This window comes from Camelus ferus, chromosome 29, assembly GCF_009834535.1.
Source record: "Camelus ferus isolate YT-003-E chromosome 29, BCGSAC_Cfer_1.0, whole genome shotgun sequence".
Lineage (NCBI taxonomy): Eukaryota > Metazoa > Chordata > Mammalia > Artiodactyla > Camelidae > Camelus > Camelus ferus.
Genome location: NC_045724.1, coordinates 646,067 through 669,300, shown reverse-complemented (window position 1 = coordinate 669,300; position 23,234 = coordinate 646,067). Strand labels below are relative to the sequence as shown.

The 23,234-nt window shown below is 39.2% G+C and overlaps 1 pseudogene; it reads left to right on the top strand.

Annotated features, from left to right (window-relative positions):
- LOC116660432 overlaps window positions 1-23,234 on the top strand; it is a 62,915-nt pseudogene that overhangs the window by 4,837 nt on the left and 34,844 nt on the right.

Genomic DNA, 23,234 nt, shown 5'->3' with positions numbered 1-23,234 from the left:
TGAGCTCCTCAAGGGAGGGGCCACATGTTACTTGTCTTTGCAACCGCCCTGCTACCAGGATCTTGGTTCACTAAATGTTTGTTGAACCTAACACACCTCACATGCTGATAATCCCACTTGGAATTTTACTGCGGTTGAATCATTGTATTCACTGATTACATTCCTTAAAATGGCTGCTTCACAATAGTTTCCCATCTAAGCTTGCGGTCTGCTCCCTCTCAGGCACGCTCTCGCCTGCTTTCTCACCACGGCCCACTCTTCCTCACCCTCTGAGAACCCTGGTTATCCCGCCTGTCCTTCACACCGAGGTTGCTCTTTCTTGTTCCCCCCTCTACACAGCATTGCTGCCAGCAGTTCTGTCCTTAGCTTCCCTTTTCCTTCTGTCTCAGCGCTTTTCTTTAGTGGTCTCGTCTGTTCCCAGAGCTGCAACTCACTTCTATGCAGGTCGTTTCTCTATACTGAATGTTACTGTAATAATTTACTTACAGCATGTTCCTTGGCTCAAAACAAACACAACAAAACAAAATCCTTCAATTACCCCTAACTAGAATACAAGTTCAAACTCTCTGACCTTATAGTTAAAGACTCATTTAATATGACCTTGAGGGGGAAGTAATTGAATGTCCCAAACTATATTTATGGTATTATTTCTCACTACTACTTTATAAATCCCCTATACTTAGGTAAAGTTCATTATTCTTTATTTTCTCTTCCTATTTTTCCTCCCGTTTAAGTCATTCTCTTCACCTGGAATGCTAATTCTCCAATCTACCCATCGAATTTTACCTAAAGTCTTCAGTGCCCATGTCAGATACATAATCTATGACGTCTTCTCTCTCCACAGCTGTCTGATGAAGCCCTCACTCCTCTGACATCTGAGTACTTCTCCTTTTGCATGTACTAGGTACTTACCAGATATCATTTCTTCCTATAATTATTTGAGTATACATCTCCCCTCACCTCTTGGCGTTTAAGCTCATGTCTGGCTCATTTTAGCTCTCTGCCCTGTCCCAATCCCACTGTGTAATTAGGGCAATTTCCAGCACAGAGACCATTCGATAAATACCCAACAAATGGAGATCAATTGGGAAGAGAAAAAAAAAGTGGAAAAGCCAAGATCTGCAAAGATGATTATACCTACCTACGTGCAAAGAAAAGTAGAAGTTTGTGGGGTTGTGACAAACGTAAGTATTAGTAGGAGGGTGGACTGCTAAAAGGAAATTGAAGATAATTGTCAATAATTCCAAATCTGGAGGAGATCCAAGGACTTCTGCTATAATTTTCACAAATGATCTACAAACCTCGCAGGGCAAGGATGTGAGCTGCCACTCTTTGTGTTCCTGAAAAAATAAACACTCTCTTTAGATTTAAAGAGAACTGTCAACTTAACTAACATTTTTCATTTAAGCAAGATACTCCTCTTAAGATAGAAGTGTGTTGCCTTATTACTCTGGACCATATGTACCACAACACTGAGTTGCTATTTCTCAGTTCAGGCAATCCTCCTATTAAAATTCACGAACACCAGTGGCCCATGTAAATGTCAGCTACAATTAGTACTAGTACCACTGCTGGCACCACTTCTGCTCCTACTATGAGTTCAGGAGGGTCAAATTCTGATAGAGTACTGATCACATTAATACAGTACGTTCCACTTTACCAAGTTCTTTCTCACAACAGCTCTGAGAGGTTTTACCCTTCATTTCTAGAATATGAAGACCAGAAGTGGTTATATGACTAACTTACTAAACCACACAGAGAACACGTCAGTTGTGCATCTAAAACTCAAACCCAGACCTCTTGACTGCCTGGAGCAGTGAGACCTGGTAGAATGCCAAGGAATTACTAAAAATAAAGGCAGATATAAATACATTATTTATATTCTCCAATCCCACCTCCCCAGCGGGCAGCAGCTGGCCTCTAGAGCAAGGCCATGGGGTGTAAACTTCCTCATCTTTCCTCTCTCTGTCCAAACAGACACTGTGTCTCCACTCCCAATCTTCTTCATTTACTCTTGTGCATCGCTGAATCAGAAACATAAAACCTGGACGTTAACTGTGAAACAGTTTAGTCTAACTGCCTCGGATTTAAGAAGAGAACACCAAAGACTTTGTGAAGTCATGCATGTGTTAAAAGACACGTGGCCCATTTAGCTGTCCTTGTGTAATCATCTCTCCTAGACAGCCTTCCAACGGGCTTTTCCATTCTCTCTCTGTCAGGTTGAGCCTTTACTCACCTTGGTTCGTGTTTACTTCCCAAACCCTGATGCCCACAGCAATACTCATTCTATTCGTGGTAATACTTTTGTGTCCTTTACCTTTTCTGAGAACCTTCTTCTACCTTCCACTGTAGCAGAAGCAGCCTGATACTCTTACTAGTGTGTCATGTTCCTAGAAACCTTCTCAAGTCACTGACGTGCGTGGCTGGCTTACGACAAGGAAGGAAGCCTTCCAGGAGACCCATGGGGAGAGTTGTATAAGCCCCTCGCTCAGTTCTGAGTCCCTCCTTGTGTTGCCCAGAGAGCAGAGCTGGAGCTTGGGATTTTCAGTCTTATCTAAACTAGCTCAAGAAATGCACACCATACCTGGAGACTGTCTGCGAGCCCTCCCCCTCCACTGGGCTGGCTGCCCGGTGGGAGAACTGTGCTGGTTGTTGGAGGTCAGCCACCTGAGGAGTAATTTCTGTGAGCACTGATCTCATCTCTGTGATCTCATCTCTCTGACCGGTTTTACAATAACTCACACTTGGAATTGCAGTTGCTGATGTGATTCAGGGCCTTGGGGGCACTTGGTCGTTTCCTCGGGGTTGGTCCATCTTCCCACAGAAGCACCTTCTCTGGGGATGGAGGGCCCTGGAGCTCAACAACTTCCCTTCTCTTTATTCCCTTCCCCTCCCCTCCCCGCCTCTATCAGATTGAGTTCATGGTTAAACTCTGCTACTTGGTGGATTTAGTCCTGAATTGGAAATTAAGGGCAAATATCTTGGACTCTTTCGCTCATTTCCTTTGTGAACATTAGAAAATTAGTCTGCTTTTCTGTGATCCTTAACCAGCTCTGACAAAGGAAGAGATTATATATTGAGTTTTTTTAAGATTATATGAAAACTAAAACATGTTAGAGTGAACTAAGATCCTGTTAATAGTGCCTGCCACTTAATTCTTTTCCACTCTTGTTTATTTTTTGAATCTGTAGAACATTAACATGCTTCCAAAAGTCAAGCTTATTCTTAAATGTGTATGCAAAGGGGTATCTCTCCCTCTCAGATCCCTTCTCTGTGCCCTTTGTGTAATTTTCTGCATAAGTTTCTAGTTTCTCCCTCTCTTCCTCTCTCAGCAGAAATTAACATGTGTTTTCTTATTTTCTCTTTTTTGTACACAAAATATAGTATACTGTGTGTGCTATTTTAGATGTTGCCTTTTTCATTTAATGATATATCCAGGAAATGGCTCTGTATGAGTTCAGAAAGATAATCTTCATTCTTGTTTTCACAGCTGCATAGTATTCCACTGTATACTTGTACCACAGTTTATTCAACCAGTCTCCAATTTAGGGTCATTTAAGTAGTTTACAAATTATTTCTGCAGTTATGAATAATGTTGCCACCATTTTTGTCATGTTGGAGGTGTATCTTCAGGTTAGATCCTTAGAAGTGGGATTATTGGGTCAAAAGTTATAGACATTTTCCTACACAGGAGCTGTACTATTTGGAATTCCCTTTAGCAGTGGATAAGTACTGGTTTTCTTATAGCCTCCCCAGCAGAGTGTATGGTCAAGCTTTTGAATCTTTGCTAATGTGATGGGTGAGAAATGGTATCTCAATATGTAGTTTTAATTTGCATTTCACCTGTTACGAAGTTGAACATTTTCTCCTACTTTAATGTCTGTCTTCTGTCTTTGTTTTTTGTGAAATGTCTGTACTTGTCTTTTGTCCATTTGTTTCTCTTTATAATATTTTTTCTTTTCCCTTAAATTAAAAAATAATTCTTTATATAATCTATATGTAGACATTGTATTAAAATATATATATAAACATATACATAAAATCTATATAATATTAATATTAAGGAGATTAGCCATTTATCTGTCTTACATAGTTGCAAATATTTTCTCCTAATCTGTCAGCTTTGCTTATAGTGTTTTGCCATGGAAAAGTTTTAAACAAAATTTATGTAGTCAATATTTTTTCTTAAAAATTGGATGGTTAGAAACCCTTTTTCTACACCCATGTTACGGATTGATACCTATTATTTATTGAGAGTGTGTAAAAGTTACTGAGTGAAGGACTTCTCACATATTAATTGCTAAAAGAGACAGGTGGGCTTTGGCAGGTGCCTACCTTCAGTCCCTAACAGCCGTATGACCTTGCACATGGTGTATTCTGAGTTCCAGTCTCTTCATCTCTAGAAAGGGAATAACAATAGCTTCCACTTCATAGAGTTGTGAAAGTCACTTGAGTTTGTAGTGGAAAAAGGCTATGACCAGTTCCTGACACATAATGTTGGATAAAGATTGGCTATTTAAGTTTGTGCCATGATATTTCAGTTTTAAATGTAAAGATGGTAACTCAACACCCCACTCTTCAAATTAAGAAAATTCTGTCACCACTTAAATGCTGCTTATATTTTCTTTTACCACCAGTCTTAAAGATCCACCATGAAACAGGGTCTTGTTTTTTGTCCATTTTTATTTATTGTAGCTTAAGTCAGATATTCAGATCTGCGGTTTCTGGTGGAAAGGCCGAAGGAGAAAAGTTTGGGACATGGCAAGAGCAGATGGACTGTAATTTTAAACTATTAATGCTCATGTTTTATTAGTCAAATATGAATAATTAATTACAGTTATTGATGCCTCTAAAATGTGGTATTCATACAGTAAATTTTTTTTTGTTACTGGAGTTTATTAGGGATTGAATTCAACATTTTACAAATAATCATGGTGCCAGGTGCTCCATGGCTGGGCTGCAGGGTGCATTCTGTGTGCGCTCACCTCCTGTGGTGGAATCCTGTAGTTAGCAGGAAGAATTCTTGGTGATCAGAGAATCATTGATAAAGCCTTGAGTTGGAAATGTTTTTGCTCCTGCTTATGCTTGCTTTTTAATGATAAATTAAATTTTAATTTCATTTTATTTTCATTTCATTTTTAGCAGGTTACTTTGTTGAGATTGTCTGGTGAATCTTTCAGTCTTTGGCCTGTGACTTCCCAGTCACTGGACTTTGAGATCTGCATGCATTGCTTTGCAAATATGAAGCATCTGCTTATTTGTAACCATCTTTGCAGATACGAAGCATCTGCTTTTATTAAAGCAGATACAAGTGCCTTAACCCCCTCCCCAATTTAGTTCTGTAGTGAGATTTCATTACCACCACCATGTTCCTTTTTTTATAGTGAGAACTTAGAGTTGATGTTTGAGCAGACGAGTTGGTTTTTGGGTTTACCTCAGTTGGCCATAACCAAAAAATCCTAGAGCCATTGTCTTAGATTATTTAGCAACTTTCTCCTCTTTATTGCTCTCCTAAGAGTAGAAAGTATTTTTACTTCCTGTTTTAGCCTTAAAATTTAATTATGATACTATAGCTAGCATTTTTCTTAGGTAGCATTTGAAACCATTGTAGTTAGCTTTACAGAGTTAAGTACTCTGCCTTTAATTTACTTGCTTTGGAATGGCTAGAATAGTTGTCTATATTGTATTCATCTGAATTTATTCTAATTTGGGGATATTGCAGTTCTTACTTTATGCATTCTGTTTGAAAAGTCTTATTAATGTTTTTACTCTCCCACAGCACATAATATAGAAATTACTCAATATTAGTTGATTTGATGTCTTTTTTCTTTCCCATTCTCTGCCCATGTTTCCCCATATGAAGTCATGATTAGAAGCTTCCATTCATTGCAAGTTGATACATTAATTGTCTATTTTGATGTCTTCAGGTTACCAGAGAGAACTTCTCTATCAGAGGGAAGATGGCTCTTTCAGTGCTTTTGGGGATGGTGACCCTTCTGGGAGCATGTGGTGTTTTTGCTAATGGAACAGATCCATTTCACAGAACGGGCTCTCACTAGGTCACAATGGCCATGAAATTGACAGATGTGTCTGTGTATCAACTTGGAAGCTGCTTTTCCCCATACCCTGGCTTTAAAAGAGATTCTCCTTTTAAAAAATGGTTTTAAAACCCTAATGAGTCAGATGTTTTTATTTAGAGAAAGTAAGTCATAAATCTTTTTTGGTGGGAAAAGCTGCAATATAATACTTTATGATGATAGCGCAGCTGGCAAGAAAAATTGGTTAGAAATACAGGGTGATTGTGACATAGTTCTTTTTTTAATCAGACACAGTCAACACAAACTTTGTGTTAATTCAGTGTAGTTTCTTTAAGGCTATTTTTTGTGAAAAACACAGTGATGGGATTAAGTCATGAACATCCAGAGTTTTCTCCAGCATGAAATCTCTGTGTGGCTGATTTTGGATGATTAGTCTCCTTGTACTATCTTCAGTTTCATTTTTCACTCAGAAAAAGACTAATTGTATCAGTAGGGTTAGACAAGGTGTATGGTGATAACAACAACCCTCTACATCTCAGTAGTTTATTATCCACAAGTTTCTCTTGTGCTCATGCTGCATTTCCATTGTGTGTTGTCAGCAGGAGCATTGGAAGTCTTTGTTTCAGCCACCATCTCAGAGAAGGCCGGTGTATCCAGTGCTGACAATTAGAAGCTTCAGCCTCGATGTAATATTTACCACTTTACTATGATCAGAGCTGGTCCCATGGCCATGTGTAACTTCAAGAGGGCAAGAAAGCAAATTCTGCGTACTCAAAGTGGGAGAGAACTGCATAATGTTGCATATTAGTAATATTCACCACACTCAGTCTTTTACAATGTGAAACAGATCTGCTTCACATTTTCTTTTGGCACGAGTCAGGCTATAGATCCTTAAATAGAATGGATATAGATCCAGAAATAGGTCTCAGGGTTTTATTGTGTGATGTTCAATATTGAGTGTTCATAGCAGAGATTGGCACAGTTTTTCTGTAAATGTCAGATAGTTAATATGTTAGGCACTGCAGGCCACATAGAGTCTGATGCATATTCTTCCCCCTCCCTTCCACTCTCTCTCTCTTTCCTTCTCTCTTTGAAAACCATTCTTGGGTGCAGGGTTAGGGGTTGGGGAGGGGGAGTCACATATAAACACACGGTGGGCTGTGTTTGGCCCACAGGCTGGAATGTGCTGATTCCTGTCCTATAGGAGAAAAAAATATCCATTTCCTCTACTTCAAAGTACAACAGTTTGATTGTGAACTATATATACTTCATCCACTGCTTTAGGGTTGAACAAAGTATGTAATGAGGTCTTCTTGGTAAATACCAGGAATAGTCCAAAGATAAATAACCTTGGACAATTTATTTAACTCTTTCTGAGTATCCAGTTCTCAACCTATAAAATAATGAGGCAGGCTTAGATGGTTTCTGCGTTCTTTTCCAACTCTGATATTTTGTGAATTGACGGGGAATTTCCTGGCCATTGTAAGTGGAAACCACACCCACTGGCCCAGCTGAGTTGTTTACTTTGTTGTCTCTTTGTCGTCTGTCTTCCCTTTGTTCTTTCTTCAGGGATTTGCCCTTTGTTCAATCTTCTGATGGGGAAAAATGTCTTGTTATGTTGATGTTTTCTTGCTCAGTGTAATTTGGAGGCCTTTATAAAGTGTATTTTATGTAACCCCCCCCCCTTTTCACCAAGGTTGTCAGCTTTTGTTTTGCAATGTTTCCTTGAAGCTGATCCTTACATAGACATTGATCAGAATGTGTTACACAGAACATACACTTGGCTCAAAGGACGTCAGAAGTCGAGTGGTGAATTTTGGGAACCTGGAAGAGTGATCCACAGTGAACTTCAAGGTGGCAATAATAGTCCAGTAACCCTTACGGCTTATATTGTGACTTCTTTCCTGGGCTATAAAAAGTATCAGGTATTTAATCTGTAATTTAATAAATAATGGGTAGAAAATCACAAGGAAGGTAGATCTTGATGGGTCAAATATGCATCCGGAAACAGAGTTTTGCGGTTTTACGTTACATTAGAAGTCTTGAATTTGAGTACTCTTGCACTTTGCATTTGTGGTCACGTTCCAAAATCTAAGAATAAAAACATTGATCTACTCTTTCAGAGTAACTGAGAGAATTCTAAAAATATGTCCTAATGTAAATGATGTTACTAGTGTGAAAAGTCAATACATATTTTATCATTGGGAAGTTAACTTCTTAGGGGACAGAAAATTCTTCCAAATTTCGGTTGTGAAGGATTGTTTTATTTCTAAAATATCATGGAGCAGTTATAATGTCTGCAAATTTAGTAAAAAAAAAAAAAAAAATACACCCAAACTCTAAAAAGTGTCTGAAGTGGGCATGGATGTCTGGGTGAAAACAAGTGGGCATGGAAAGTTACGCTAATGAGCTTAATTTTGCCTCAGAGCTGTCCTTTGACGCCTTTACTGTTTCATGCAGACTGCAAATGATCAAAAACAGCCGTTGTCTATATTAAGCTACTGCTGTTTTCCCAGCCTATTACTGGGCATGTAGAAGATAAACTTCCAGCTGAATTTAGAGCTTCAACACCTGAGATCAAATATAAGAAATATCCTTCTCGGGCTGTGTTTAATGCTCTCGTCTTAGTTCATGATACTCAATTGGAGAAATACTGGCAAATACTTCATATTTTTTATTCCCTCTAAGGAATAGTGCCTATTTGCTTATAAAACCTGAAAAGCAGTGTTATTTTCAAAATGCAAGGCAGATCTTTAAATGTCTGTGATCATCAGTGGTTCCCATTGCCTAGGACAAAGTCAGGTGCTTAACAGACATTGAAATTGTTTTTTGAATGAATGTTTGAAAATGCTTTTTATTTAAAAATGTGGTAATGGGTTATTTTGAATAGTAGAATATATATATATTTTTCTTTCCAGCCTAATATTGATGTGCAGGAGTCTGTCAACTGAATTTGATAGAGGAATTTCAGACAATTACATGCTGGCTCTTGTAACTTATGCGCTGTCATCTGTGAGGAGCCCTAAAGCCAAGGAAGCTTTGAATATGCTGACAGGGAGAGCGGAACAAGAAGGTAACGCCGTGACCCGTTACGCGTCATGAAACATGTACGTGATGGGAGCAGGTTTTGTAAACCAGATACAAAGCGGATTTCGTACTAAGTGGATTTTGTTTACATCTTTTGAAAATGAAACATCAGAATGGGTGTGATGTAGCCATCTGCTGCTACTTTCCCCAAGAGTTTTCCAGAAAATTTTGGTCTTGCGGTGTTTCTTTCTTTTAGATATTTCTGCCCTATGTCAGTTACCCTGAGTTGTCTGATGTCATTTCTGGTTTGGTGGCCTTCGGCGGTCACTAAGGCTGTGGGTTTTAGAGAGACTCGGGCTCAAGTTCTGGCTCTGTCATTTAGCTTTATGAGCTTCAGTTTCCCTAACTGTAAAATGGGAATAACACCTATTTTCAGGTTGCTGTGAGGATGAAATGAGATAATGTGCAGGGACTGCCATATACCAAGTGTTCAGAAATGTGAACTAAAATGCTAATTAATTTTAATAATGCAATGCAAATGCTAATTAATTTTATTAATGGAAATGCAAATGCCAAAAAAATGCTGTGAGGTGGGTATATAGTTTTTTAACAGTTTTGGGATGGGGACTGCTTATGGGCTACAACAGGACAAGTGTAGGTGTTGTTACTTCCCAAACGGCCTCTGTGGTCAGAGATCCCGGGTTGTGTGTGTGTGTGTGTGTGTCTGTGTGTGTGTGTGTTGAGGGGGGAATGGGTGGGCAGAAATAATTTTAGGTAATGTTGACCGATTCACATCTCTTATAATTCAAGAAAGGGTAACTGGAAAATATTTAGAGACTTCTGAGGCTGTAAGAAGTATTGCCTTGTTATTAGTCGTAATTTAGATTAAATCCTCAGTACCTAGTGCAGTGCTGGAGATGAGATGATTGCACAGAAGCTGAAGTAGGCCTTGGCATTTCTGCTTCTCTGCTTGGCCGAGTGGTAGTTTTTTCACATTCCACCCAAGTGTAGTCATCTTCTAAGCAGTAATATTTGAGAGAGAGGAGGGTGTACGGACTGGGATGTACTCGAGGGGCTAGCGGGAATATGTCTAGGAAGCTCATAGAGTTGTCCAGGGTTCCTCATTTTTTTCCTGGGGTCTTGGATTTTGAATGTATAATACCAACTTTCATTTAATGAAAAAAAGAGACTTTCCCAGAACATTAGAGCTGGTTAACGGCAGACTCCCAGAACAGGATTCTTTCCAGTATGTCCTAAAATATTTTGGGATGGTCTGGAATACAGTTTGTTTTTTTTTTTAATTTATAGTTGTTTGGTCTTAGCCAAACATATGGAATTTCTCTTGGGAAAATATTTCCATCAAAACGTCCTCAAATATAAGTAATAGGAAAAGGATGAAAATTTATATGTTGGTAATAGTTTAAAAGGGGACATGTAAGTACATTTTGGTGTGTGTATGGATATACATATATTTGCTTGGTATAAATATACACATATATAGAAGTATATATTTTTTTATGCTGGTCAAGGAGATCTTGGACCAGTGTAGGAGTGTTTAATGGTATAAAATGTAATTTTTCTGTAACTGGTCAGACTGTTACTACTTTTCTCTTGCAGGAGGCATGCAATTCTGGGTGTCATCATTGTCCAAACTTTCTGAATCCTGACAGCCAAGCTCCCTGGATATTGAAGTTGCGGCGTATGCTCTGCTGTCATACTTCCCTGCAGCATCAGGCTGCCAAGGGAGTCCCGATTATGAGGTGGCTCAGCACACAAAGAAATAGCTTGGGAGGTTTCACATCTACCCAGGTGAGTGATGATCGCTTTAAATTTCTTTAACTATATGTATATGTATATGTGTATATACTATATATATATATATAAAATTAGCTAACTAGTTAACTAACTATATATATATTACAAATGAAATGTTTAAGTTACTAATTTTAGTTTTTTCTCATCACTGATATAAACATCATATCTGATATTTACTTGGGATAAATTGGTTGCCTGTCTTATTAGCCATTTTTCATTTGTGGTACCTGTTGCAGAAGGAGTTTGGTTTCATTCAGCAGATGTTTTCTGAGCCTTTCCTGTACTCCAGGTCAAGCAGATGCAAAGATGAGTCAAGGAGAGTTCACTCCCAAGGAAGGTGGATGAGTGTGTAGAGGTGTCCTAAACAAAACTGAAGTTCATGCTGTGGAGACCTTGATAGATACTCACATGCACAAGCTTTTTTCTTTTCTCAACAGGACACCACTGTGGCCTTGAAGTCCCTGTCTGAACCTGTAGCCCTAATGAACACAGAAAGGACAAACCTCTAAGTGACTGTGATGGGGCCCAGCTCACCGAGTCCTGTAAAGTTTCTGATTGACACACAGAACCGCTTTCTCCTCCAGACGGCAGAGGTGGGGACAAGGGGTGGTTGGTTATCTGAATTTCTATGTAGATGATTCCTTCTGCTGGAATAGAGCTTTATTTCCATTCTGTTGATTACAACAAAGGCTTGTTTCCCAGCCCTGTGCTGGAGGAAGGAATGTCCTTTGGTTGAATATGTTGAGCTGGGGAGGGGAGGAGGGTTTGAGAACTTTGGAAAGATTGGGAAAAGCAGAAAACATGGGCCTTGTCTTATTGGGAAAGGAACAAACACCTGCTGAGTTCCTGTTCTTGGCAGGCCCTGTGCTGGATTTCCTTGCATGTACTATTGCATTTACTTCTTAAACTGAGACTAAGAAGTAAGTACTTTTATCCCCAAGGTACACTTGATAAAACTAAGGTTAAGAGAGTTTAAGTAACTTGCTCAAGATCATGTTACTAGTCACAGCAGAACTAGGATTTGAACCCACGAAATCAAAGACCACGTTCTTTTTGGCTGCACCACATGTCCTCTTAAGAGAATTGATGAAACCAGTAGTGGAACTCTTTCTTTCAAATGGAATAAAGGACTATGCTAGACCCTAACTTATTCCCTTGGTTAACCTTGTAGGAAGTTGAAGGTAGTGGATAACTTCAGGACTAGAAACTAAAGAGGAGGGGTGATGGCAAAGGACAAGGAAGGACTAAATGTTGGACTAGTCAGTGATGATGCCCCACTGTATTCTCAGGAAGGCCAGGGACTTTGATGCTGAGGGAGGCGTGAGGAGGGAAATGACTTCTGTTTCTTGTCTTTCTTGCTTCGGCCTCTGCAGAAGGGCAGACCTGTCCACAGCATGAATGTGTCCTTCCTCGGCCTTCCCTTCCCTTATCTGGTTGACCCATCAGTTTTGACATGTGAGGGTGCGTTGTAAACTTCTTAGAGCTTTAGAGTGCCGATTTCTTAGACTCCCAGGGAGGGGTAACGGTGGTCTCTTGTGCTGGTTGGAAGGACCTCGATATGGAGAGTTAGCCTTACTCACTTTTTTTCCACTTCATTCAGCTTGCTGTGGTGCAGCCAATGACAGTTAATATTTCTGCAAGTGGTTTTGGATTTGCTATTTGTCAGGTATGTAATTATGTTTATGTTTGTTTGTTAACTATGACTTGCTGTAATAGTTCTTTGGTTTGGGGCACTGGTCAATCTTTAACTTAGATAATGTAAAATTTTTAATGATTAATTTCTATGACTTAGGCAAGATAAATCACTCTCTTTAATAAAAGGAGTTAGAGAGATTACTAGCTAGTGAGTAGATGGAAACTATATGGTTTGATAACCCTTTGGAAGAAATTACTCTTGAGTATTATATGCTTTTTGAAGTGAGAATTAAAATCTTCCAATATGATTCATGTGAATTGTTGGGAAATCTCACTTTTTTTTGTTAAAATACAGCTCAGAAATTGTGACACTTGGTAGAGTTTCTACTGTGACTTGATAAGTAGCATTTTACTTAAAATTTCTTAATGTTCATCTAAAAAAATAAAGGTTAACATATTACAAGTAATTGACTTGAAGATAGGAAATGTGCCCCTTTGATGTAAATTTTTATATTATAGTAAATAAAGCAAGTAGAGCATGATGTGTTCAGTGCTCTGGTGTAGGAAGGAAATCTGAAGAAATTGACCCTTTATGGTGTAATTGGGCTGGAATAAAATGGAAGCAGTAGGTAAAATCCTGAATGGAAGTTATTATACTTAATACATGAAAATCGTAGGGACTTAACCATGTTCATGGGACACAAAATAATATGTAACAGTGCTGAAAAAGATCATTTGCTTAGTTAGAAAAAAATCCAAACAAACCTTGGAAGATTTACTGAGAAAGTTTAAAAAATAAGGCTGTTATAGAGAAAAGGTACATTTTCAAAAACCAGTACAACTGTTCTAGTTGGGGGAACAGAAACACTTAGCAAAGTAGGGCACATAGTCAGGTATAATTTGGAAGCTTCCAAATAATGTGAAGATTATTTTGTATGATACTCAAAACACAGTAAATGTCTTTTAAAAATCAAGGAAAAATCCCAGTTAAAAGGAACAGTATTCAAAGTATTCAATGAAAAGGTCAGAAAGAGCGAATAATTTGTGTTGATCTTTACTGACAAAGACCATGTGAAAACTGTCACTCCTGAGCTGTCTTTCAAAGCAAAGAGTAAATCCAAAAGTAAACACATTGGTTATTTTTAGATACAACTGAAAAATCATATATACTTAAACCACCATATTGCTTGGAATTCATTCCTTATAAGCCAAATGTAGATAAATGACTGAATCCAGACAATTTTTATTTGAAGTTTGAAGGACATTGCAGTAAATATGGTACCTACTGGTCAGCACGCTCACCAGTCCCATGTCTGTACCTACATGCAGAAGACAAAGGGTGGGACCACTAGGCACTTCTCGTAATAGCAAAGAAAACTGCAAAAATGCTGGTCACCTGGGAATAGGTACTGACATTTCCTTTAGTTGATATTTTTATAAGTGCTCTAGGAAAAAGGAGGGCAAAGAAACTCAGGTTTGCAGTCAGTGTTCACCTCTTTTGGGTAATGGAAAGCAATCTACTGGAAATAAACTGCAAGATCTCTTGAAGTTCTCTGTGTGAGCAGTTGATCTCTACTATGGGCCAAATATAAACTCTTAACACTTAGTTGTAGCTGGATATTAATTGTGACCTAGAGGACAAACCTCATAGTTGTGTTTATTTCCTGATGAGATTGGTCTCTAAAGGAAAATTGCGCATCACAGGAAAGGGGGCAGTGAAAATCACAGAGGCTGTCTTTCCAGTTTGATGAGAGACTCCAAGAATACTCCAAGAATATCCTACAATTTTAATTATAGTTTAGGAAAAGTTGGGGAATGTCCAGGCTGAGATATTCCAGATGATGAAGAGAATGAAGGATTGTATGATCTAGGTGAGGCACAATCAAAAGTTGGAACTCTTAGGTTTGAAAGATGAAGGCTTAGAGAGAGGGGTTTTTAAAGTATGTAAATCCACAGTGGATGCTAAATGTTGAGTTCTGAGGTATATGTGTGAGAGAAAGAGACAGATTTAAGTATAAGTAAAATAAAATACAGTATTACATAGTGATAGTAAGGCTTATGAATCTTGGTATCAAAGAAAGTGGAAGAGGTAAAGAATTTAAATAGATTCCGATTCAACTTGGCATGAGGCAGGCCTAGGGAATTTTGAGTACACTCCCAAGCTTCTGATCTTAGGATCTCTTTGAGAAAAACACTGGCCCTCACACTGCCCCACATGTCCCCACAGCACCATTCAAATTGGTGTTGCTGAAAAAGACCCAGTTGACTTGAAATCCATCATGTATTTCATCATCTTTGGAAAGCAGTTTATGATCAAAAAGAATCCTTAGCAGTTGAACAAGTTTCTGTTCAACCAAGGATCTTGGATGAAGACATGTTGATTTATCTTACTGATAGTTTGTAAGGTTCCAGTTTGTGAAAAATGACTCCAGTTGGGCAGGAGAACTTAGAAATTAGTGGATGCTTTCAAGAAAGTTGGCAGTAGTTTCATTTTTACCCTCAAGGGAATGTTTTACATTCTTTGAAAAAGCAAAAACCATCAATATCATTCACGATGGTCTAGCATACTTGGAATGTTATGTAACAACATTTCTCAGTTTAAAAAATCATTATTTATAAACGTTCATAATTATATTTGTTGATTATGATAGTTAGTAAAACTAATTTTTTCTAGGTTGAAGATTACAAATTTAGTTGGGTTTGTCCCGAAGAGAATCATTACCTAATATTTAGAATGTATGATAAAGGCAGTTTATTGCTACTAGTTTATTATTTATACTAATTTGTTATTTATTGCAGCTTAATATTATTTATAATTTGAAAGAGTCTGGATCTTCTAGAGTCCAAAAATCAATCCAAGATCAAGAAGCCTTTGATTTAGATGTTGCTATAAAAGATAATGAAGATGATATCAATCACTTGGATTTGAATGTGTGCACCAGGTTGGTATCTAAGTCCCTCCTCTTCCTCTTTCTCCTTAAAAAAATAGCTTTGAAGATTTGATTAAATATATGTTCTTATTTATAACTTAATTACATATATATAGTTATCTAATTATATCAATATAAGGAGTTACATTTAAGAAAGATTTCAGTTATGTGTTACATTTCAGATTACAGACTAGAAGTACTGCTAATTATATTTAAGCATTTATTTCTCAACATGTCCAGATTATTTACAGGTTTTCCTTGTATTTATAACAAGTTTAAATAGAGAAGTTTAATAAAACTCAAGTTTACAAAAGCTTTAAATTCACAAATCATGTTTAATACTCCAAAGTTGGTTATTTCTTTCTGTTGGTAATTTTCCTGTTAAATAATTATATCAGGTTCATATTTAACCTTAATAAAAGCATGCAAATTCAGTGAAGAGAATAGTTTTTTTAGATACAGTGAAAATATTCCAGTTTAAAAGGGCCTCATGTTGGGAAATTAGGCTCTTCCACCTTCTGGGAGTACTTGCTGAGGTGACTTAAATTTGGTCTGTGTCCCGAGCATCTGAGGATCTTATTAAGCCATAAAGAAAAGGTGTCCACTTTAAGGCTGCTGACTTCACAGATTCAGGATCTTGCTCATTCTACTGCACACCCAAGTTTGAGAGCAACCCCTTCAGAAAGTTCTCGAATCAAGAGGCTTTACAGTTTCTTCCTTATCAGTCTGTCCTCTTACCTCTGCATGATTTGGTGTTACGCTGGGTGTTCCTGCAAGATGCGCTGACACTGAGGAGCTGTTGCCTGCCCTTGTTAAGTGTCCCATAGTGTCTGGTTGAACTTGGACTGTCGATGGGCTAGAAATCATGGATGTGGTCCTGAGCTGCCAGATGCTCTCAAGGTTATCTCTGGGCATTCCTCCAGGGGGTCAACCTTTTTAGCCACTGCCTGAACCCAACCTCCTCCTTATTGCTACCATCTGGACTATCTTGGGCCTTCTTGTTCCTGATTTTGGTATGAAATGTCACATGTGTTTGCCCCCTCCCTGACCTTATTGGGCATTTTGGACCAGCCGCACGGGGTTATCAGAATCTCTGCGGTGGCTTCCTTTCCAGCTGAGAAGAAAGTAGGATTCCCATTATACATTACTAAGTTTGCACCTGGGCTGTGTTCCAGAGCAACAATATCATATTATTATTGTTGTAAACAACAACCTACATTTATCATTGTGTTAGATTGTCACCAGATTGACCTTTGATAGTCTCAGAGGACAGGGATTCTCTGTGACTGCAAATTTGTTCCCATGCAGAAGAAGGAGAGTTTGGGGGCCTCAGGACATGCTTTTAGTAACCAAATTGGAGAAAAGTTAGGGAAGGGGCCACTCAGAAGCGGCTCTTTACCAAGTGATGTGGAAGTATTTTAACAAGCAGTAAGTCCACACTAATGGGTGACAATTGAAACTTATAGTTACCAGGGAGTAACAGGGGTGGGAAGGGATAACTTGGGAATTTGAAATTTGGACCTCTTGGGGAGTGATGGAAATGTTAGCTATCTTGATTGTGGTGGTGGCTTCATTGGTATATACATCCATCAAAATGTATCAAACTGAACATCTGAAATATGTGGTTTACTGTGCATCTATAATAAAGGTGTTTTTTTAAAAAAAGCCTTGTCTTTCAGCTCTCAGATGGTTTTGCATCTAGAGTTATGGGCACAGTTTAGGTTCTATCAGTGGGAAGCTTCCACTGACACAAATGTCCACAGCAACTGGCCCCTACTGTCACTGTCTAGTCACCAGCCTTGTAGGGCTTTTGATTTTGAGTGGGATGAAGTGCTTTCCGTCTATGTGTTAACATGTATTTGGAGCCTAAAAAGCCTAAGTTCAAACAGTCGCAATTATAAACTGCTTTAGAACAATTCTAGTCTCTAGTTTGCTAAGCTGAAAATGATAGGAAAATAGATTGTTTAAAATAGCCTTGCTTTTCTTTTCTAGTGTTACCAAAGTTTGAAGTTGCTTTGGAGATACCATTATATTATTCTTTAAATGCTGAGAGTTTAAATGGTACCATCACAGCAAAGTAAGTATCCTATTTCTTTTTATGACTAGAAACTGTTACAAAACTGAATGACAAAGAGCTCATTATTTACTCCAGAACATTAGCACAATGTCTTGTTTCACTTATTAAAATTCCCCAATGGATGGGAAACAAATATTTATAATTATTAGGTAGATCTTTGCACTCATTTCTCTGCTCTAAAGCTGCTCCAGTCCTAAAAGGCTAGTGTCTTTCCAAGAGTCATCAAAAGATTTACAGTATAGATGGTGTCAGGTTAAAAAGAAAGTTGTAGCTTTATTCGTCATTCAGCTGACATGGATTAAGGCAATTTACTTCTTAGATGCTAATTGTTCCCTGTCAATAATGGAGGTTGAATCTTCAGGGAGGAGTGTTGTTGCTTTATTACAGGTAGATGATGAGTAAATAATCCACATTCATCATCCATTTCAGCATCCTTACACAGAGACTTCCAGCCCACCCCGATGTGTAGTCCCTTTCATGGTTTTGATCCACTGGCTCGAACAGCAGAGCATTTTGTTTTGCTGAGGTGAAAAGCACTCTCAGAGTTTCAGATCAGTGGTTCTCCAAACAGAGTGGGGTTGTCCTCAAATCCAGGATTGATTTCTTTTAGCATTTATAAAAAATTAATTTTTTTGCCCCTCCCCATCCTTTGGGGTTTGGAAGGACCTGGCTGGGGCAACACTTAGGACTCGAGCCCATCCTCGTGTACCTGTCAGTGGGCTGGAGTTGGCCTGGGTGGCTAAGCCTCCTCAGGAGAGCAGCCTGCAGGCTGGGGGCGGACCCACATCTCTGAGGGGACCTTTCCTTCTCATCTGGCCCTCCCCTTCTTCCCAACCAGAGAAGGTCTTGCCCTGGGTCCCAGCAGACCTCACCACGCTCCCTGGTGCCCTCTGCAGCCCCTTTGGAGAGGTGCTTGCTTTTCCCTCCCAAGGAAGGGTATGCCTTGTGGTGTTTATTTTATTTTTTAATTGAAGTATAGGCAGTTAACAGTGTGTCATTTCTGGTTTACAGCATAATGTCCCAGTCATGCATATATACATATGTGTGTATATATATGTATATTCATTTTCATATTCTTTTTCATTAAAGGTTATTACAAGATATTGACTATAGTTCCCTGTGCTATATAGAAACAATTTTTAAAATCTATTTTTATATATAGTGGTTAACATTTGCAAATCTCAGACTCCCAAATTTGTCCCTTCCCACCTCCTTTCCCCTGGTAACCATAAGATTGTTTACTATGTTTGCAAGTCTGTTTCTGTTTTGTAGATGAGCTCATTAGTGTCCTCTTTCTTTTCTTTCTTTTTTTAGACTTCATATATGAGTGATATCATATGGTATTTTTCTTTCTCTTTCTGGCTTACTTTATTTGGAATGACAATCCCCAGATCCATCCATGTTGCTGCATCTGCCATTATTTTATTCTTTTCTTTTATCACTGAGTAATATTCCATTGTATAAATATACCACAACTTCTTTATTCAGTCATCTGTCATTGGACATTTAGGCTGCTTCCATTTCTTGACTATTGTATATAGTGTTACATTTTTAATGTATCATTATCAGTGCTTTGGTTTCTGAAATTTATTTAGTTTCAGACTTTATTTGTAATAGCTGGTAAAAACTGGACCCCATCCCACCACTGTCTCATCACAATATTCCTCTCCTGGTGAGGGTGTGTGGCAGTGGCCAGTGGTGGGCAATACATCTCCTGGTAGAAACAGTCCACACACCAGGACATTTGAAGATGCCTGCTTTAGATTCTATTTAGCAAAAAAAAAAATGTGAAACCCCTGTGACACAAAGGCAAAAACATGTCTACGATTTGTATACCAAGTTAATTCAAATAAGAGGTTACTGTCAATGTGAATTTGGGTACTGTGGCTAGATTTATGGTTTAGAAACACATAAATGCCTTTTTCCCCCCACATAATTATTATCCTGCCCTTGATCTTAGCTGAAGGTTAAGCATTCTGTCTGTGTTTTATTTTGAGTTCTTTGGCTAACATGTATAAAACTTAGTGACTGCAAAGCCATATAAACCATCAATGTCCGCATGGATAATGCTGAAAGTGGATACCTTCTTTTCTTCTGTTTTAGTTATTGGAGTGGGCCAGGGATTTAATACAACCAGTTAAAATGGTGATCCTTAAATTCTGGTAGCTCTCTAGGAAATTTGTTACATACTAAATTTCAGGGGGTATGGATCCCCTGCAGCCTCAGCATAGGCAGCTTCCTCCCACCAGCCCAGGGAACCCTTGTAGTTTCATCCTGATTTCCATTTGTGGGGATACTTTGAGATACTGTTGGCTGAGAATGACTTGGCAACTGTGATGGCCCCCTGGCATTTCTTTAGTGCTCAACACATTGTATTTGTATCATTTTCCTTAGTATGTGTATCTGTCAAGTTTCAAGCAGAGAAGTAGAATCAGCAGGAGATATGTATTAAGAGCTTTAATGCGAGAAATTGACTTGATTGTGAGGGCTAACAAGTCCAAAATCTGCAGGGCAGGTCGTCAGGAAAGGCGGGCTGGGACAATCAGGTACTGATATTACTGTTTACGAGCAGAGTTTCTTCCTGTTCAGGGAAGTCTCAGCTCCGCTTTTAGGGCCTTTCAACTGATGCAGTCAGGTCAGTCAGATCATCTAGGATCATCCCCCTGACTTAAGTCTACTGAGTATGGCTTGATCACATCTATAAAATACTTCCCCTAAACACCTAGATTAGTGTTTAAGTGTTTAGGGTCTTCAGCTTAGTGAAATCGACTTATCAGGAAGACCATCTTAGTGTTTGGTTTGTCAGCTGTAGATAGTGAGTTTCTTTGTTGCCATTTAAATTTCTCAGATCTTGCTAGTTTCTGATAATGCAACCTACCTTGGAGATCGTGGGTTGAGTTCCAGACCACCACGGTAAAGCAAATATCACAGTAAAGTGAGTCACATGAAGTTTTTTCATTTCCCAGGGCTTGTAGAAATTATGTGTATACTGTACTGTGGTCTATTCAGTGTGCAGTAGCATTATGTCTAAAAAAAAAACCCAATGTCCCTTCCTTGATTAAAAAACACTTTATTGCTAAAAAATGCTAAACATCCTCTGAGTGTTTGAGTCATAATTTTTTTTGTAGTAGCAACACCAAAGTTTGCTGATCACAAATCACCATAACAGATATAATAATAATGAAAAAGCTTGAAATATTGTGAGAATTACCAAAACGTATCACAAAGATGCAAAGTAAGCAAATGCTGATAGACTTCCTCCTTGCAGGGTTGCCACAAATCTTCAACTGATTAAAAAACTCAAGTGTCTGTGAAGTGCAATAAAGCAAAGCACAGTACAACGGGGTCGACCTGTAGTCCATTCCCAGTACTTCCTTCCTATCAAAGCTCCTTCCTTTAGGCTTCAGTTGCACCGGGATAACGTCCACAGTGGTGGCAAAGTAAGGTGATTCTGTCCCAGGGCAGCGAGATCTTGTGTGTGTATTTAGGTGAGTCACTCCTGACACGACACAGCCGAGGACTTTTCCCCAGAGGCCTGTGGTTAAACATTCCTCCTCCACCCCAGCTTTCATGAGTTCTGAGCCTACCAGTAAGTTTCAGGAGGGTTTGCTTTTATTCAGATTGCAGATATAATTTACAACTTGAGAACAGGTTCAGGAAATCTTTTCACTAGCAAGGTCTTTTGTCAGCCTCTAGGAATCAGCACAGACCTATTCTGTAAATCCTGCGTCCTGGAGAAGATGGAGGTGATGCTGATGACAGTGGCCATCACTGCCTTGTGTCTGTCTAAGGAAAGCGTGTCTAACCTCCCTTCAGGCTGATCCTTCCACTTGGGTCTTGGCTTTAGTCTCTTGTCCGGAGAATCCTAGTCCCACTTTCCCTCTCACCTGTGTCTCCGCTGCTTCCATTTGATATTTTTAACCTTTTGCTCTTTGGGGGTGGCTTCACTGTGTTTCAACATTTCTATCATTAAAGGAAGCAACCCTCCTTGATCTTCATGCCTCCTTCAGCCGCTGCCCTGTCTCTCCCCTCCTCCCAGAGTTGCAGCTGCATTTTCTACTTCTTCACATCTCTTCCATCTTTAGCCCTGCCTCGTTCTGCCTTTTCCCCTCATCATGCCATTGAAACAAAACTGCTGTCCCCAGGGCACAAAGCCCTCCTTCTTGCCTAATCTTGTGGGGGCCTTTCTTGGGCTTTTACAGCTTTTGCCCCCTCTGCAGCATCGGACATTGCTGTCCTCTCCCACTTTCCTCCTGATTTTCCTTCTTTTGCTTTGGCCACTCCTTTAAGAATCTTTGCAAGCAACTCCTTTCTGTCCATATTGTAAATGTTCTTGTTCCTTAGAGCTCCACCTCTAGCTCTCTTCTCTTTTTCTTTCCTTTTCTTTTCTTTTTTTTTTTTTAAACATGTCTCCAAGTTTTCTTCTTTGTGGCTAGGGAATCTGCTACTGTATATATAATTTGATGAAACCTGACTCCATATCACTAGCCCACATTTCTAGCTTGCCCATTGGATCCTCATGTCTCGCTGCCCACTGGACGTCACCCACTGGACTTCCCACAGAGACTTTAAACAGTCATCTTCCCCCAGACCTGGTTTCCTCTGCATCCCTCTCTTGGCGGCCTGCACCACCATCTCTTTAGCTGCCCAAGTCAGCTGTACTCACCCGACTCCCTCAACCCCTATAGAGCAAACCGACACCCAGCACAGGCAAGCATCCCGTCCAGCTTTGTCTCCTTAATATCTCTCAATTCCATCCTCTTTTCTCCACTGTCACTTCCTTGATTCAGGCCAATGTCAGCTTTCTCTCCTCGACTGCTGTTGTGATTTCTTAAAAGTTCTTCCTGGCTCCATTTTCACCCTATTCAATCTTTTCTCTGCTTTGCATCCAGACTTGTTTCCTCTTTTTCTTCTTTTTTTTTCTCCTCGTCCTTGTCCTCGACCCCTCTCTTTCTTTTCTTCTTTGACTAAAAGGCCAATCTAATTTTATGGCTCTTTTGCATGAACATTTTCAGACCATTGCTCTGAGAGTGAAGTTCAGAACTTTTAGTATATCTTTCAGAGTTCTTTTCTTATTTCATGTCTTTTGAAACATCTCTCCCAGCCCCTTCTCTACCCTCCCAAACTCTCCTCCCAAATTTTACCTGTGCTTCCAAGAATGCAAAGTGCTTTTTCTGAAGGGGCCTTGGCAAAGGCAATTTCAAGGCCTGGCTACTTGCCCTTAACCCCTTCTATCCTGTGCCTTTCATAGCACTAAGCACACACAGCTAGTCCACCTCTTTGAGGGTGGGTGTGTGTCATGGTTGCTGCTGCAAGTTGGTACCTAGTATAGTGCCAGGCATGGAGTAGGCTTCCAGTGAATGCTTATTGAAAAGATGAATGGATAAGCAATATGATGCCTGAGTTCAGTTTTGAGCTGTATGTATCACAACAAAGGCCTTCATCACCAGTCAAAATCCTGCTACTTTGAGTGAAGCACAATAAGTTGTATGGGCAATAGTTTTGGTCTTGTCACTGAATTAGGGGGTGAGGAGTAGGACTTGAACTCCAGTTGTTCCCTGGATGTACTTGAAAAGATGAGTTCTGTTGTCTTACCACCTGGATGGCTGTTATTAAGTTATAGATACAATTTTTAAATATTTACTTCATATTAGCTGTTACAGTCACCTCTCTGAGTGGATGATAAACAATTTAGGTCACTGTTTTGCTGGT